The 17,277-nt window shown below is 36.9% G+C and overlaps 1 long non-coding RNA gene across 1 annotated transcript; it reads right to left on the reverse strand.

Annotated features, from left to right (window-relative positions):
- Positions 1 to 13,370: 13,370 nt before the first annotated feature.
- On the reverse strand, positions 13,371 to 15,178 carry LOC116445683. The gene is made up of 3 exons (XR_004240854.1): positions 14,883 to 15,178; positions 14,071 to 14,181; positions 13,371 to 13,858 (listed from the first exon to the last, which is right to left on the reverse strand). It is a non-coding gene; the product is annotated as an uncharacterized LOC116445683 (long non-coding RNA).
- Positions 15,179 to 17,277: the final 2,099 nt, after the last annotated feature.

Raw genomic sequence — 17,277 nt, forward strand, 5'->3', positions numbered from 1 at the left:
GTGAGCTGAAGTTGTCTGCAACAAGCTGCATTTGTTACTTTCCCCAGTGACTTGGTTTAGGGATATTTTTATAAAGGCATACAAGGGACAGTTCTAGGCCTACTCTCTAGTGGACAACCCTACAATTTACCAAAAATTAGGGTGGAATTTTTTTTTCAGAATCACAACAAAATTTAAAAAAAAAAGGATTTATTGAGTTGCAAGTGATATTATTGGAGCCATGAAATATCACTCTTTATCCATTAATAAAAGATAAAAATGTCCTAAATTAACATGGCAGTCTGTCAGTTAAATGTATTTTGTTTACTCAAGTTCTGAATTCTTCTCCCAGGTAAGAGAATATGAAATCCTGTTATGTGAACAGATAATCTTGGGACAATGTATTTTAAGTAGGCCCAGAAAGTACAAAAATTTGTCTTTGGTTTTAAAGTCTTTGGAAATCAGATAAATACAAAAAACTTGTATCTTTTATTCACTTACAGATCTGTCAGATCTACAAAATGGTATACAAACAGAGTCATCATTATGAGCAACCTTAACTTTAAAAACTATCTATGGAAATATAGATTTATTGAATTAATGAGAAGTTATCCGTGAGACATTTCTCTATGGAAGAAGTTTAACGGAACTTTCTCAATAAAACTGCTGAGATTTTGTTTCAAGGAATGGTTTCCTAATACTTTATATGCAAAAGTGCAGTGGAACGTAGTTCTAGTCCAAAGTTATTTTTTCCAATCTGGCAGCTGAAAGGTAAAGTTTGAAAATGTCTCATTTGAAAAGTCTGATAGGAGGACAAGAGATTAAAGAGAGCCTCTCATTTATCCCAACGGGATGGCCTTAACTTTTTTATTCCAGACATTAGGAGTGGCAGAAAATGAAGTTATAAAACCCTGAATGCAAGAGAAAAACAATAAAATAAAAAAATCACCCACCTAAACTGGAGAATATTGTGAAAAGTTAATAATGTATCATCAAATTCTTCTCTGAGATAAAATAAAGGAGTGCTTGTTACACTACAAAGTTTCAGATTTCATATGAACTAAATGCAGGAGTTTTAGCAATTAGGGATCTCATGAGAGGATAATATTCTTGTCTGTTCCTGAATTTATTTTTTTTATTTTATTTTAATGACTCTACTATTAACTAGAGGCCCCTGAATGTAATTAATGGCTTGGAAATGGGACAGAGCTATATAAATAAGAAATGACTCCACTATTTGCAACAACAATTGCATCTAAAATATAACTACAGTATATAAGCTTGTTGGAAATAAGTAATCTCTACAACGAAATTTATCACAGGAGCATTTGATGGTTATCAGAATCAATATCATTTCACTGATGATAATTCATATATCTCAATACTGAAGATAAACATTAGTCATTTTCAGCAAGATGATATTGTGTGAATTTTTCTTTCATTCTTCCTCCTGCAACATTTATATCTGAGTTTTTCCAAGATCAGTGTCCTGCAACAGATGCTGCCAGCAATACTGAATACTTTCAATTAGTAGTTCTCTACTTCTCTGGTAGCTAAGCAACTGACCTGTGGTGAAGAATACATAATGATCTTGTGCATATCTACCTTAGAGTATCAGACAGAGCTAGACTTCAAAACATGGGTTTGTTCACCCATATTGATGACTTTGGCCTTAGCCTTCTGTGAATTATAAAGTGTGTTTACTCTGTGCTTAATGTAAATAACTCAAAAACAGAAATAAGAGGCTGTATACATATGTGGCTTTATCTTTCATTCATTGAAATTACCATGCTGTTAGCAAGCAAACATACAGTACTCTATAAAATCAGGGTAAATAAAGATTTGATATTGTCAATATTCAATCAGAATTAACTACATAACAATATTTTTGACTTTCTTTTTTTAACAATTGTGAGTAATATGGTCTTGTTAATAAAGCAGTGTTTACTTAATGGGAATCTGAGAAAAAACAGCAGCTGGCACAGACTAAACCCACATAAAAGAGAAGCTCTTAGTCGTCAGTGGGAAGTTAGCATGAAAAAATAGCTGAGAAAAATAACCTTATCCTTTGCAAAGCTTTCCAGTACACTGAGTGAGTCTGTACCTCAGCGCTGGTCAGCACTTACTAGAATCCCAGATTCTAGAAAATGCCTGAGCGGTTTTCTCCCCTCAGCTTTGTTTGATCAGAGGACTTGCTTATTCTGGTCCAATGAAACTCTCACAGTCCTAATCCATTTATTTATCACCCATGGGAGACTGAACAATGCAAGGAGGATTGGGAGGGTCTTACGTATAAAGAAAACAATAGAAACTCTTTAAAAACCCTGGCCAAAAAAACTCAAGAAGAATTCAAAAGAAGCAGAATAAAAACATTTTAGATTACTGGGAAAACATTTCAGTGGTCTAATTAGTTCAGATAGGAAACATAAGAACACTTTGTCCAACAAAGATAATCCATTTGCAAAAACATGAAACTTAAAGGTGAAGCTAGTTGTCAAAAATCAGTTTGGCTCAGCAATAGATTTTGCACCACTTTAAAGACTGTTTAGGTTAAAGCAGGGTTCAAACCATTCTTCAAGATAAAGAACACATTACGCTAACTGAAATGATTTGGAAGGGTCTCTGAGATGATCGTATCAGTAGTGAAAAGTATTCACCTTGTATACAGTGCTTCAGCAGCTCTCCTTTTTCAGTTAGCTCAAGTCCCTAGGGAGGTTTTAGGAATTGTAATCTGCTGTAAAATTGATTTAAAGGGAAGAGAAAATGTGTGTTGTCAGAAAGACTGGAGAAACTAATATTTACCTACTGGAAGTCTGTGAGAATGTCTGTAATAGTTCATACTTCAGATTAGTTGTATTTATACTTTTTTTGGGATTTTTTTTTTTTTTTTAATCACAATTATCCTACTAGTCTTTAAAATACCCTAATAATGACAGCTATAACTTTGTAGTGCGTTGATCCTGGCTGGACACCCACTACCCAACAAAGCTGCACTGTCACTCTGCTCCTCAGCTGTACAGGATAATGATTATAAAACCAAAGGCTTGTAGGTTGAGGTAAGGATAGGAGGAGATCTCTCAGATGATTATGGTTACAGGCAAAATAGACTCAGCTTGGAGAAATTAGTTTCAATTATTGCCAATCAAATACGAGGAGGACAACAAGAAATAAAATCAAATCTTAAAAACCCTTGCCCCCACCCTTCCCTTCTCCCCAGGCTCAACTTCACTCACAATTTTTTTCACATCCTCCCCACCAGTGGCACAGCGAAGATGGGGAATGGGGAATGTGGTCAGTTCATCACACTTTGTCTCTATTGCTCCTTCCTCCTCAGGGTAAGGACTACTCCTACTCTTCCCCTGCTCCAGTGTGGGCTCTTCTCTCCATGGGACCACGTGTCCCGCCAGAACTCTGCTTCTCACTGGGTCATAGCCTCCTTTGGGCATCTAAAAACTTGTAAAAGATAGATCTGGATTCTATTCCATTCTGGGACTGAGAATCCCTCTGTGATGTGGGGAGAATAAATAAATCGTGTGGTCTCCTTTAACAACTGTAGCTTACTGCATTTGTCTCATACTTTTCCAACAGTAATGGGTATCAGATATATTAAATAAAAAAAAAAATAAAAAGGTTTGTAAGGCTACTTAGACTGCTCCTACTGCTCCTGCCTTATACAGAGAAGAATTTTGCCTTTCTGTGAAGGAAAGTGCTACCTTGTTGAAAGAACTTTGTCTGACTCCTGGAAGTCTTTGAAGTGTGATGGTGAAAGAGGAACAAAGTGGAATAAGTACCGTGATAGAATGAAGGACTTTTTAAAAAAACGAAAAAAGGAGAGAGGAAAAAATCAGTAGCCAGTTAGGGGAAGAAAAGCGGAGAAGGAAACCTGATAGAAAAATAGTCTGTATATGTATAACTGCAAGTAGAAAGCAAAAGAAGCCACTTACTGTATAAAAATCTCATTTAAAATAATATACAAGTTCAATAAATTTTGTTCTCTTTTTTGCTTTGAGTACTGCTAATTCTAAGGCTCGTATTTTATGATTTTATTAAGTGTGAAAAATGTAATTAATGCAACATTGTAATGACACGTAATATGTCACAATCACTGTGAACATCATCAGCCTGTTGCCACCAGAGTGGCTGTTCAGCTGTAAGTATGTGGCTGTCTGCCTCGCAGTGTGCAGATCACTTCCTCTCTCCAGCTGCTCTGTCCATGACAGGCACATGGTGTCTCTCAGGGGTTTGCAGTTGCTGCTGAATAGTAAACCATGATGGTACTCTTTGCTACATCAAATTATAGCACCCTACGAGAACGTTCTACTCAGTAGTCATTCAGAGGATGGGAAAAAAGAACCTAAAACATAAAATGCCTTCCCAATTTGATAAATATTTTCCTAAATTTAACCAAGTCAAGGGTAAAGCTGTGGCTGATAGACACTGCTGACTCATGAGGATGTTGGAGTTGAACATTTCTGTTGTATGCTGAGGATGATAATATTTTCCAACAGACTTATATGCCAGGAGCAATCACAGAAAAGTAGTGCTAGATGAGCAGCAGGAGGAAGTTGCGATCAGAGGAAAGGGAAAATTTGGTTTAGATTGGCATTAGGTATTAAAATAATATTCTTACATTTCTACATAGTTTGAAATGCAGGAATGGGTTGAAATGAACCATTTCCATACAGACATCTCCATTCACACATACATCTGGATAGGATGACAGCTCCCGGAGAATAAGAAACTAATAAAAGCCATTATTGTAAATTTCAAAGTATTTTCTTAAAAATTTATGGTATTTGACAACTTAACATTTTAGAGTCTCCTGCTTGGTTACTACAACAGCATGTTTCAAAGCCTTTAAGTTCACTTCCCATTCATTACCACCTCAAGGTGGTTTTGTTCTTGTGATGTCTCTTTTGACTGATTGCCATGGTTTAACCCCAGGCAGCAAGCAAACCCCAAGCAGCCACTCCCTCACTACCCCACCAGCAGGACCAGGAAGGGAACTGGAAGGGTAAAAGCTGGAAAACTGAAAAAGCTGGGTTGAGTCAAAGACAATTAAACATCAAAAGCAAAAGCTGCACATGCAAACAAAGTAGAACAAGGAATTAATTCACCACTTCCCATGGGCAGGCAGGTATTCAGCCATCTCCAGGAGACCAGGGCTCCATCACACACAGCAGTGACTTGGGAAGAAAAAAACTATCACTTCAAACATTCCCCCCCCTTCCTCCTTCTTCTCACCACTTTATATACTGAGCATGATGTCATGTGGTCTGGAATGTCCCTTTGGTCAGCTAGGGTCACCTGCCCCAGCTGTGTCTCCTCCCAACCTCCCATGCACCCCCAATTCCCTGCCAGCATGACCATACAAAAAGCAGAAAAGGCCTTGGCTCTCTGTAAGCTCTGCTCAGCAATGACTAAAACATCTCTGTATTATAAAATCTATGTTCTGCACAAATCCAAAACACATCCCCATACTAGCTACTGTAAAGAAAGTAAACTCACCCTAGCCCAAAACACCACACTGATTCATTATTTTTGATTGCTACTGCAAGAATATGTTATTATTACATATGCTTATATGAAACCTTGTTTTCAGAGTATGAAGAAATCAAGAAAGGTATGAACTTTTTGTTGCCAAGTAAGTGCTGGAGCGGTGTTTTGAATATTCTATATACAGATAAGCTCAAGATAGCTCTGTAATATCCAAATGACAGTAGTACTTTTTAAGTCTGGCATTCCACATTTCTGTAGAAGGAAGAAAATGAAAAATTGCCTCCTGAGAGATAGAATGAATTCTGAATATGGTCTCACAAACATTCTGTTTCCAGAAAACTGCCTGTGTCTCCACAAAGGGGATTCTGTTCAGAGAGCAATCCTTTGAAAGAAGATTTTGATTTCACAATCTTGTGCAGTATCCCAAATAATTTTGCTGCATGAATCAGATAGCAAAATCTCTTGAGTTCTACAGCATAGACATAAAGGTGGTGTCTCTACATGGAATAAATGTATTGCTACACATTTTTTGTTTCCTTGTGTTAAGGCTTTATCTGGCTTTAAAGACGTTTTCAGGGTATTTGGTACATGAGGTCTTAATTTCCCTTTACCTAAAGTAACAGTACTAGCAATGGAGTATCCAGCAGTCCAGTAAAAATTGGGCAGCTGCAGGAGGTTTCTGTGCTGCTGGTTACAATGAGATATTGTCATCATTGTTAATGAGAAAATTGCTAGACCACCAACTTGTTCAGTGTTGTGATGTTGTTATTTTGATTTTGGTGTGGGGAAGTTTTTGTAGACGTGAGTGATGTGATTAAAGTTTGTGAAGATTGCGTGATGAATGTGGATTTTTATGATAATTTTTAAATATGTGATTCACAGAGGCAAGGTGTGGAACATATAGTGTTTGCATGGCAAGGTTTTGGTAGCAGGGAGCTACAGGAGTGGCTTCTGTGAGAAACTGCCAGAAGGCTCCCCTTCATCTGATAGAGCCAATGTCAGCGGTCTCCAAGGCAGACCCACTGCTGGCCAAGGCAGAGTCCAATGGCAGCTTTGGGTGTAACATAGTTAAGAGAGTAGCACGGGTGGTGAACTGTGTATGGACAGAGAGATGAGTGAGAATGTGAGAGAAACAACTCTGTAGACACCAAGGTCAGTGAAGAAGGAGGAGGAGGAGGAGGTGCTCCAGGTGCCAGAGAAGAGATTTCCCTGCAATCCATGGTGCAGACCATGGGGAGGCCGGATGTGGCTCTGCAGCCCAAGGGAAAAGCAGAGCTCCACGCGAAGCTTATGGAGAACCCCATCTGAGACTGGGTGGATCTGTCCAAAGGAGGCTGCGGCTCTGTGAGAGACCCACGGTGGATCAGGTCCCTTGCGGGGCCTTGTGGCCCCATGCAGAGAGGAGCCCATGCTGGAGCAGGTTTGCTGCAGGACTTGTGACCCTGTGCTCCACTGCTGGAACAGACTGTTCCTGAAGGACTGCATCCTGTGGAAGGGACCTGTGCTGGAGCAGTTTGTGAACAATTACGGCCTGCGGGAAGGACTCCCGTTGAAGACGTTCGTGAAGGAGTCCTTCTGAGGAGAAAGGCGTGACAATGTGTGTGGAACTGACTGCAACATCATTCCCCATCTCCCTGCACTGCTGTTGAGAAGGAGGTAGAGAACTTAATTTTTAAGTTGAGCCTGGAAAGAAGGGAGGGGTGGGGGAAGAGATGTTTTTTAAGATTTGTTTTTATTTCTCATTGTCTTTCTCTGATTTCATTTGCACTAAATCAAACTAATTTCCCCACATTGAAACTGTTTTACCTGTGACAATACTTGGTGAGTGATCCTTTCTGTCCTTATCTCATCCCATGAGCCTCTCCTAGTATTTCCTCTTCCCCTGTCCTGCAGAGGAGGGGAGTGACAGACCAGCTTTTTGGGCGCCTCTCATCCAGCCAGGGTCAACCCACCAGAACCCTGCTCCTTCATAATAGCTGATCCACATCTGATTAGGAAAGGGTATCTCAATATCAATCAATCATTAACAATCACCTCAAAACCACTGAAAATTTCTCCAGGGGATAGTAAGTGGCATTGACATATTTTATTTACATTTACACAATTATTAACTTATACTTAATGTTCAAAAATATAACTTTTGCTTTTCAGTAGATTTGGGAAATTTCCAAAAAGATAATAATGACCACACTATTTTCAAACTTAATATAAGTGACCAGGCAGATATTGCAGATATCTCATGTTATCTAGAACAGTCAGGCATTTCATTACATTTTTGTGTTTAATTTTAAGCTTTTTTTATTTACTAATGCTAAAAGATGTAATTTTCTTTGTGGAGGTGAAACACACTGGACTAATTGTTATTATTGTTGTTATTGTTATTTGTTATATTTTCATGTGTATCATGATGTATTCAGTTGTATATTACCTACTCTGAAAGCAAACCATTTTATATGCAGATTTAAGGTAATGGGCATTCAACTTTAAAAAATGGTTCCGATATCCTGTAGCTTCTCAATAATAATATGCTCTTACATTACAGCAGAGAAGGATGGATTATGGGTTTTTCAATTTACATCAGGCATATTAATTGCAGAGTAGGATTTCCACATAAAATTTCAATGTACTGGAACAAACTGTTAATGTACCAGAATATGGACACTTACACTCATTTCTTGGGATTTAAAAGCAATCTTCTTTTTCGTATATCTGAATAGTAGTTTTTTAAAGTCTGTTAATGAGAACAACATACCAGTGTTTTCTGAAAACTTTAATTAGCTTAAGTGTTAATAGTGATTTCTTAGTCCTTGTACTGGCAAACAGTACAACAATTAAGGAAAGAAAATAACTCACAGGATATGGAAAAACTTTAAAGCAGCTTTTAAGAAACATGCCATGGAAGATCAACTTTATGTTATATTAAGAGAAGAAACACTGAATTCAAGTTTTACTTGTTTGGGTTTTTTTGTTGTTGTTGTGGGTTTTGTTTGTTTGTTTTGGTTTGCTTTGTTTTTTTTCCCTTGGAGAAGATATTCCTAGACTTATAAAAGTGTAGTTGGAAGTGAAGTTCAGCTGGGAATTTGAAAAGTGTTTTTAATGATAGAGAATAGCAAGTTCTTAGTTTATGTATTATCTAATTTGTTTGAATTGCACACAAAAAATCCAAGAAATTTGTTTTAATAGGTAATAATAATATTAAAAAAAATTGCTGTATAAAAAGAAAAACTTAATTCTTTGAGAGCAGGTAAGTAAAGAGTTATGATTCTTAACAGTACAAAAGGGGTTGTTTACAACCATTATCTTATTTTTTATTCACCTGGGCAAGTACATATCTTCTCATTCATTTTCAAATACTAGACTATAGCTGCTTAAAAAGATGCAAATTAATTCCTTCTTTGTTTATGCAGTTTTGTTTTATGACTGCTCTGTTTCACACTACTTATCTTTAATGGGCCTTCAATTTCTTTTTCCTTTTTCTTTAAAACAGCAAATGAATGCAGGTCCCTCCTTTTAAAGCCAGACAGAAAGAGAAAAAATATTTGAGTTTTCATGCCACAGCTGCAGGCTGTGAATTATCCCACTAGGGAAGAGTGGAAATACCACCCACATAATCCAACAAGAGGCTTGATTCATTTTGTGTCTGAAGCAATCGTTGTGGTCTTACAAAGCTGAAATGAGTTTCCTTTGCAATCTTCACAGGAGAAAAAAATGAGAATATCTTCCTTGCAAGTTCAAAGGAAGATCCCACTTTTTAATTTATTTTTACTCCTATTTCTCATTTTTATTTTTCTTCCTTAGTTTCTCACTATTTTGCAACTACCTTGACTTTACATATAACAATGGAATTGAATATGAGACAGGATGTAAAGAAGAGCCAAGCAATATTTTCCCAGGCCTATCAATCCCAGCTGAACTTGTGACAAGTGATTTGGTTAGTGTATGAGAATCAGATACAAGGAACTTTGCAGAGCTTGTTTTTAAGGCTTCTATTTGTTCCAGGACAGTCAGAAAACCTTCCTGTCTCACAGACACAGGGAGTTAGTTGCCATCTGTTTAAGATCCCAGTGGAAGCACCTGCCTAGGGTCCTCTCTAAATATGCAGGACTCCACTCAGTATGCATAGACACTATGTAGCTTCCTACAGATCATCAATAGTGAATAATGAAGAGAGAGATATTAAATTCTGCCTTTTAGGTTCTTTACTCAAGGCTGTAGGGAGGTTTTGTCCTCTTGGGATCCTAATGCTTGAATTTTCACTTGGAGAACTTTAAAGTGCTCAGGATATATATATATATATATATATATATATATATTTTTTTTTTTTTTTAATGAACTGGATTAATGATTTAAAAGTTCAACTACTGACAGACAAATGATGACTGCAGTAGAAGTTGGCTGGTTGCAGTACTTGTCCAGAAACAATCCTTTCTATTGCCTCAGAATATTCATACACTTGATGTCCATTTCTTCATACAGTGATGTAGTCACAAGGCTGTGTGTATTAGGGCAAGAGGACAGAAGTGAGGACAGAGGAAAAAGGGGAGAGAGGAAGGGAGAAGGAAGGAAAGAAAGCTGGTTGGTTTGAATTCTCTCTTGATGAAGGTGGAGTTAAACAGATGTTTTTATCAGATGGACTAGCTGATCTTTGTAGGTCCCTTCCAACCTGGACTGTTCTATTTCGTATCTCCAATGGATATCTTGGACAAGAGATTAATGCTTCTGTTCTACATGGAGGGGAAATTGCAATTGTATGTTTAATGTGTGTGAGCAGGTGTACTTTGAAAACACTTTCCAGATCAAAAGTCTCAGCTGAGTTGGATCACTGCATGAACAATTTCAGCATACCGACCAAGCTTAGGGCTGGGTGCTGTAGTAGTCTTCTTGGTTCTCTCAAGAACTTGTAAGGATGTGGAAAAGCTCATCTCTTAATCTGATTTCAGAAGTTTTCATCATAAAAGGTTTATAGATTTCAGATGCAAGTAAATATTTGAACTAAAGAATTTAATGTCATTGTAATTTCATTTTACTTTTAAATACTAAAAATTATCTAATATTATTACTGTAATTTTTCTCTACATTTAAACTGAGATTTAAACTCAAGTTATATTACTTACAGTTCTAAATATTTCATCACCTCTATATGTGCTTAAATTCATGTGTGTTTTAGATCTAAAACCTCAATCAGTGCTTATTCTAGTGACAGCAGAAATATGGCTCAGAATTCAGTGAACTCACACAAATTTTGCTGAGACCAGTGAAGTTCTAAAGAGATATAGGCAGTGTATTTAATAGCCTTAGACATATGTAATGAACTTATGGTCACCACTGTTTTAAGATTCCATAAAAAAATATAAAACTGAGAAAATATATGTCAGCTCACCACTTTTCAGTTTACTCATAAATCATAGCTTTAGCTGTATTTTGTTATATATATTTAGGAGCAGTAATCTCTGAAAAGCTTGCCAGGCATTGCCTGTGAACTCACACTAATAGGCATCCTAAACAGAAAAGGAACCTGAATACAGGGGAAATAACTGTTCTGAGAGCTCTGGCATGGTCCTCGTTGCCAGGGAAACCTCTTCTTTGTCTCTACGTGTTCAGAATGGCTGCCTCATTAGACACTGAACCTGATCATCATGTTACACTACCAGGAGAAAAAAATAAGGAATGGGAAAAGCTAAGGGTTCCACAAATCTTTAAGAAAATGCCAAGAAGAGGGGTAATCTTAAATAAATCTATGTGTAACTACTATCATAATTAAGTTCCATAAGGGTAAATCTGTCCAGGCTGCTTCTTTCCACATTTATTTGCAGGTGGAATTGAGCAATCCTGGACTGTCTTTTACTGAATTAAAAAAGAGAAAAAAGAAAAAAAAAAAAGTGAAACACAAAACTGGTGAATTGCATATTTTATCTAAAATATATTACTTTTAAATATTGAAAAACATCTATTTAATAAGGTCATTCTGCTTATTTAACTGTCTGAGACATTGTTTTAGCATTTCTATAGCATATTTTATTCATGGAGTCAGAAGCATAAAATGTCAGGGAAAAACCTATACAGGTGCATTTATTACTCTGATCATAAAGAGGAGTGGTGAAAAAACAGTAAAACTTGAAAATATATAGTGACAAGAGAGTTACTTTATGTTTACTACTAAGTTTTAATCAAGATACTAAAACCAGCACCACATAAACTTCTGAAGTGCAGCAGAACTGGATGCAGTTTCAAGGCATTACTCATTGGTAATAAAACTATGAACCCAAGGTACCTCAGGAGCACAGCTCCTGACCTTGGCTGATGAGAGAAGCTTTTGAAAACAGGACCAGAGCTTAACCTCTACCCTCTGTGGTTTATAAATATCAACATAGGGAAGGGATTTTAAAGTCATCATCCCCACAAGTCTGTTTTCTGAAAAGAAAGATGAAATCCAAATCACAGGTGAAATAGCTAAGGAATGCCTGACTTTACTCTTATTTATGAAGAGGAAAAGCAACCCAGCTAGACCTTTTTTTTCTTTTTTTTTTTTTCAGCTGTACCAGATGTGAAATTGAGTAGTTAGGTGCAAAAACAAGAAGGAGCCTGATCAGGTGGTCTGAGATTAACTGGTTGCTTTCCGAGAGTATAAAGAAATTACATGAACTACATTTACATGTACCTGGAGCCATTTTCCTTCTTAGTAAGTGATAAGCTATGCTGCATTTCTGATGTTGCCTAAGTAACAGTATTCAAATTAATATATTTTCTTTTTTAAAGACTGCCTTTCGTCTAACAAACATTTCAGGGATTTTTTTTTTCCTCCTCTGGGATAGTATTGTTAACACAGGATTTGCAGATTGCAGCTAGAAGAAAAGAGAAAAGAAATGGCTGAGTGTGATCACCTACCCATTACATGGCAAGAACATGCACACAGTTGCTCTCCTGGGAAAGTAGTTCTTTTCAGTTCCATGGTGAAATATTTACAAAATTCAATGAAAGTTGAGTCATTAACAAGAGAAATAATTTGTCCAAGTGGGGGCTTGAGGCAGAGAAACCTATTCTGGAGGGCTGCTGTAACCACCAGAGTGTTTTCCTTTCTATATTTTAAACGGTTACACATAGAGAAGAACTAGATGAAGATATTTAAAATTAATATACAAGGCAAGAAGGAGTAGCAAGAATGGTACTAGAATATTGTCTGAAGTGGGTCTGAGGTGCAGGTGTGAAGTAACTGCTCTTTGTACCATTAATTTAGTAAGTTTTGGTAAATACAGAGAAAGTAAATGGTTCCTCTTGGCTTCTCTTTTGAGCAAATACACACAAGGATATGAAGGTTTGAAAAAAAAATAAAAAACATGGCCCAAGTCTTAATGCATAAATGAGTGAGCCTAGATGTCTGTGAGAAAAGATATTTAATTAAAAGATACAGTTATGACTGGGTAGTAGTTATCATCACTCAATTTTGTTATGATAGGCTAACTGAACCAGGCTGGAAATTCTAGGAGCTACATTTCTAAGTCCCATTTATGTTCTGAGCACCAGATTTTTTTCTTCAGTTAGTTTCCATTGACATAATTTCTTGATTACATTAGCAGACCCAAAATACAAAGTCTTGTGTCTCTTCATTTTTGAAGGGGAGTTTAGAAAAAATGGTGAAGACATTTCAGTAACTTAAGGATCTCTCAATGCAGAAAGCAAAAAATATTTAAGAAAAAATTTGTATGTTTTTCAGTCCCAAATACTTAAAGAAATATAAGGCTTACCCAAAAGCACAAAAAAAAAAAAAAAAAGAAAAAAAAAAAGAAAAAGAAAACGCAGATGCAAACGCAACTTTTGATCCAGTTTTGTAAAATTTCTACAAAATATATACTTTTCAGTGCATCAGAAATAATCATTCAATATACCAGACCATACAAGGTACCACATAGTTCACACTCCTTTATTTCCTTTATTTTACATAGTATTGTGAGGCCTAAGGAAACAGTATTGTTAAAGCTTAATCCCTTTAAATATTACACACCCAGTATGCAGATGGAGATGGATGCACAATCATCATCATTCTCAAATCAGAAACTGCCAGAACTAGCAATATAAACAGTTCTAGTTGGATGTAGGAGACCATGAAGGAAAAAGGGCACCTGCACAGACTGCAAAAAACCCTTAGCAGTCTCTAGACAATAGTCCTTAAGTCATCACTGAGTCCACAAACTGATGCTTGCATATACAAGTCAGCCTTTCAATAAAAAACCATAAAATAAGTAAGAAAAAGGGTTGGTCCTTTCAGAGTGATTTAAATCACATACAGATGGTATATTATTGATGCCAAATATCCTCACAAGATCCTTGGTCCCATGATGCAGCATGCATCTTGCTCTCTGATCTCAGCATACGTCAAAGCCCACTGCATGAAAGAAAGCAGCAGATCAGCTTCATCTTTATCCCATTATTTTTCACGTTACAATGTGCAGCCCGTATCTAACCAACCAGAGACACTAAATGGGAGCAATGATGCAATTCCTAGGTCTTGCACAAGGCACGTGCAGGAGAAGGAATGACATTGTTTGTTTAAGGTATGTATGGAAGTGACACAGAAGAAAGGCACAGGTCTCCCACCTTAGCTGGTGTTACAAGAACATGGTGAGTATCCATGTTTCTTGTTTGTGTTTCTTTTGTCTCTTGAAAACCCAACTTCAGAGGTTTATGCACATCTTCTTGATAAGGTACCTGCATTAACAGACACAGTGATGGGAGTCTTAAAGTTTGTATTTTAGTTCAGTGCAAAAATCGTGGTCTGTTGTCTCTCTGCTCTGCATCTCTTTTAGGTGAATATAAGCAATGAAATCACTTTCTTAAAGCTGGAAAGATAAATCAGAAATATAAACTAGAAATTTGGTTGCCAAATGCTTATTATTCTATCAGAGCTCCCAAATTACATGCTCTGGATACTTGGGATGTAATTTCACCTTTGAAAGGAAGTATTCTTATCAGTCAATTGATATTTTTAAACACCATATTGTCACTGCAAAATGAAAATCACTGATGACTCTCACAAAAATTTAATACTGGCAGAGCTATAAAAATATTCTTTCTAAGTGTTAAGCCTTGGGACATAGCGTTTATGCAGTCTAACAACAGCTCTTGTCTCAGCATAACATATATTAAAAATCTAGAACACACTTCAAGGATTATTTTTAGGGTTTTTTTCCTGTCTCCATGGTTTTGCCTTTGAAATTTTTTCTGAAACAATAGTACTGCATGCATATTTGTGCCTGTTATTCCAGGTATACTCAAGAATATTTGAAAGGATTAAAAAAGACACTTACCCTTCTGGGTTAAATGTTTTAGCTTTACTTGCATTGACATTGCAGGTGAAAGCCAAAAATTAAATAATAAAAAAAGAAATTAACCTGTTGGTAGCAACCTACCGTTTTCAGTCTTGTTTCCAATCACACCGAGGCAGAAAGTAGCCCTGACAATTCTATGACTGCTCCAGCCCATTGTAAACAGGAGGTGGCAGTTATAGTCTTTGATCCAATATGCTGCAGTGTTATAAAATGGCAGTAACTAGCTAGGGAAGACAGTTCCACAATATGCAAGCTAAATAGCTTTTCCAAGGCTAGCTGAAGCTGCTTCCCCTTTATTCCCTTTTTGTAGAAAGCTAAAACATGTCACACACAGAGACAGAAAAAAGAATAAAATAGAGCAGACTTCTGACAGCTCAGAATTAGTACTGTGATAGAGACTCTAGAGCTAGCTACACTGCATCCAAGGCTTTTAATTTTCTTTTATTTTCTTTTTCTTTTTCTTTTTTTTTGAGTGTGCAAACACATAAAGATTGTCTTTATAGGGCTTTTGTGGAAAAAATCCTCTCTATTCATCTTGTGCTCTGTCTCATGGATTAGTTTCACAAATCTTTCTTATCACAGAAAATACTTTTATTTCTATAATAGTAAAATTCTGCTTAAAACTAGATCAATAATACCCCTCCCCCAATACATGGCAGGTGAAATCTAGCAGGAGTGGATCTAAAAGCCAGTGCAGCCTGTTCAACAGGCCATTATTTTTTAATTTCTGATGCCTTTCTGAAATACCACTGAATTCCTGGGAAGACATTGCTTTATCATTAAAGCAACTTCAGGACGAAACCTCTGTTGGCTCTAGTTATGGAAACGAGAGCTTTAACCTGCATGTTAAAAAGCCCTGTGACAGTAAAGACCAAGAACAAAGTAGAGCCATTGGAAAGTCTCACCACAGAAAGAAAAAGAGCAGAACAAGGGAGTTAAAAGGGTGTGAAGGATGCATTCTGACATCTAAGAGAAACTATATGAGCAAGCATTGTATTTACTGTCTTTTGACCCAGCTCAATGTCTGATCACGACAAATACCAGGAATCACAGCAGAAATAGATTACACAATCACATTGAGAATTTTATAGAAGGTCTGGAAGCTAGGTGGAGATGAGAACTACTGAAAGCACCTGTAATTCAGAATCATGCAGAGTAGCACATATCTGCAAGGTGTAAGTCTCCAGGAAGTTGTCTAACGTAATTGCCAAAAAAACCACTTTCTTAGGAAGAGTGTTGGGATGCTTCATTTTGAGCAAATAAATTTTGCCTTTCTGCTATTACACGTTCCATCATTTCTGTAAGTAACTTCTCTGAGTAGAACAACTGCTTTGTACTGTGGTGCGTGAAACTAGGACATAATGTCATGGCCATAGATAACAAAATATCCTACTGTTCCCATCGTGTCGTCCAGTGGGAGCTCCTGTAGTCAGAGATTCAGCAGTGTACATTAATTTTCACAGTGTTATACAAGACATCGCTAACTCAATTCCCTTGCATCCTCACAATGGAGTATGTCCAACTGTAGAAAGATAAGACATGAATCTGATGTTGTTTATCAGACAGGCAGATACTCTGATATGTTTCACAATAGAAAGAGAATACAGATCATGACTTGTGGCTACAGAAGACAATAAGAATGTTAAGGGCAGTACTGAACTAAAGAAGACATCTGGTTATAATTGCAGAAGTATTGTAGAGGCAGGACAGCAGTACAGTAGTACATATCATTCCACCAGGATCTTTCTGAGAGATTTAGGAAGCATATAAGGGATTTACAGACAATGAAATTCAGTTTAATTACTGTGTATCAGCTGAGCAATGGTAACAGTCCCCAAGAGTGCCTTATGGCCAAAATCAGGTCTGGAACACTGCTTACCCTTCCTTACCTTCCAACTTAGCTATGTTTAATGACATCACATTTTCTGAGCACTAGAGGAGCACGGTTGAAGAGGTTGGTGGTTCTTCTGATGTATAGTACCTTAGGCTGTGTGACTCTATGTTTCATTAGAGTATTTCCTAAAAAAAGTATTAAGGCAGGGTAAAATCAGCACTGCATATCCTAATTAGAGGGGACATCCATCAAACCAAACTTCTCACACAGAAGATCTCATACTAAAAACTAAGAGACTGTGCAGAGACTCACAGAAGTTCTGGGTATAAAACAGAAAAAAAATAGAGTATGACTCAGGTTCTTCAATTTCTGTTCTAAGCGGAGGTACATGCCTTCCTGTCTGCGACAAAAATCCATCTCTTTAAGGTTTTAATTTTATTACATTAAGACATTTTCATAGACTCCTTTATCCATGAAAAATAAGATCAACCCTCAGCTGCACCACTCACAAGGAACAGTGTTACTTTTGCATATAGAGATTTGGAGCCAGAACTTGAATTTAATTTCCCTGAGTATATGCAAAACCCAGATATCCTGGAGTGATTTGAGAGGTTTTTTCCAGTGACTCCACTGAAAATTGTA

The sequence above is a fragment of the Corvus moneduloides genome, chromosome 6 (assembly GCF_009650955.1).
Source record: "Corvus moneduloides isolate bCorMon1 chromosome 6, bCorMon1.pri, whole genome shotgun sequence".
Classification (NCBI taxonomy): Eukaryota; Metazoa; Chordata; class Aves; order Passeriformes; family Corvidae; genus Corvus; species Corvus moneduloides.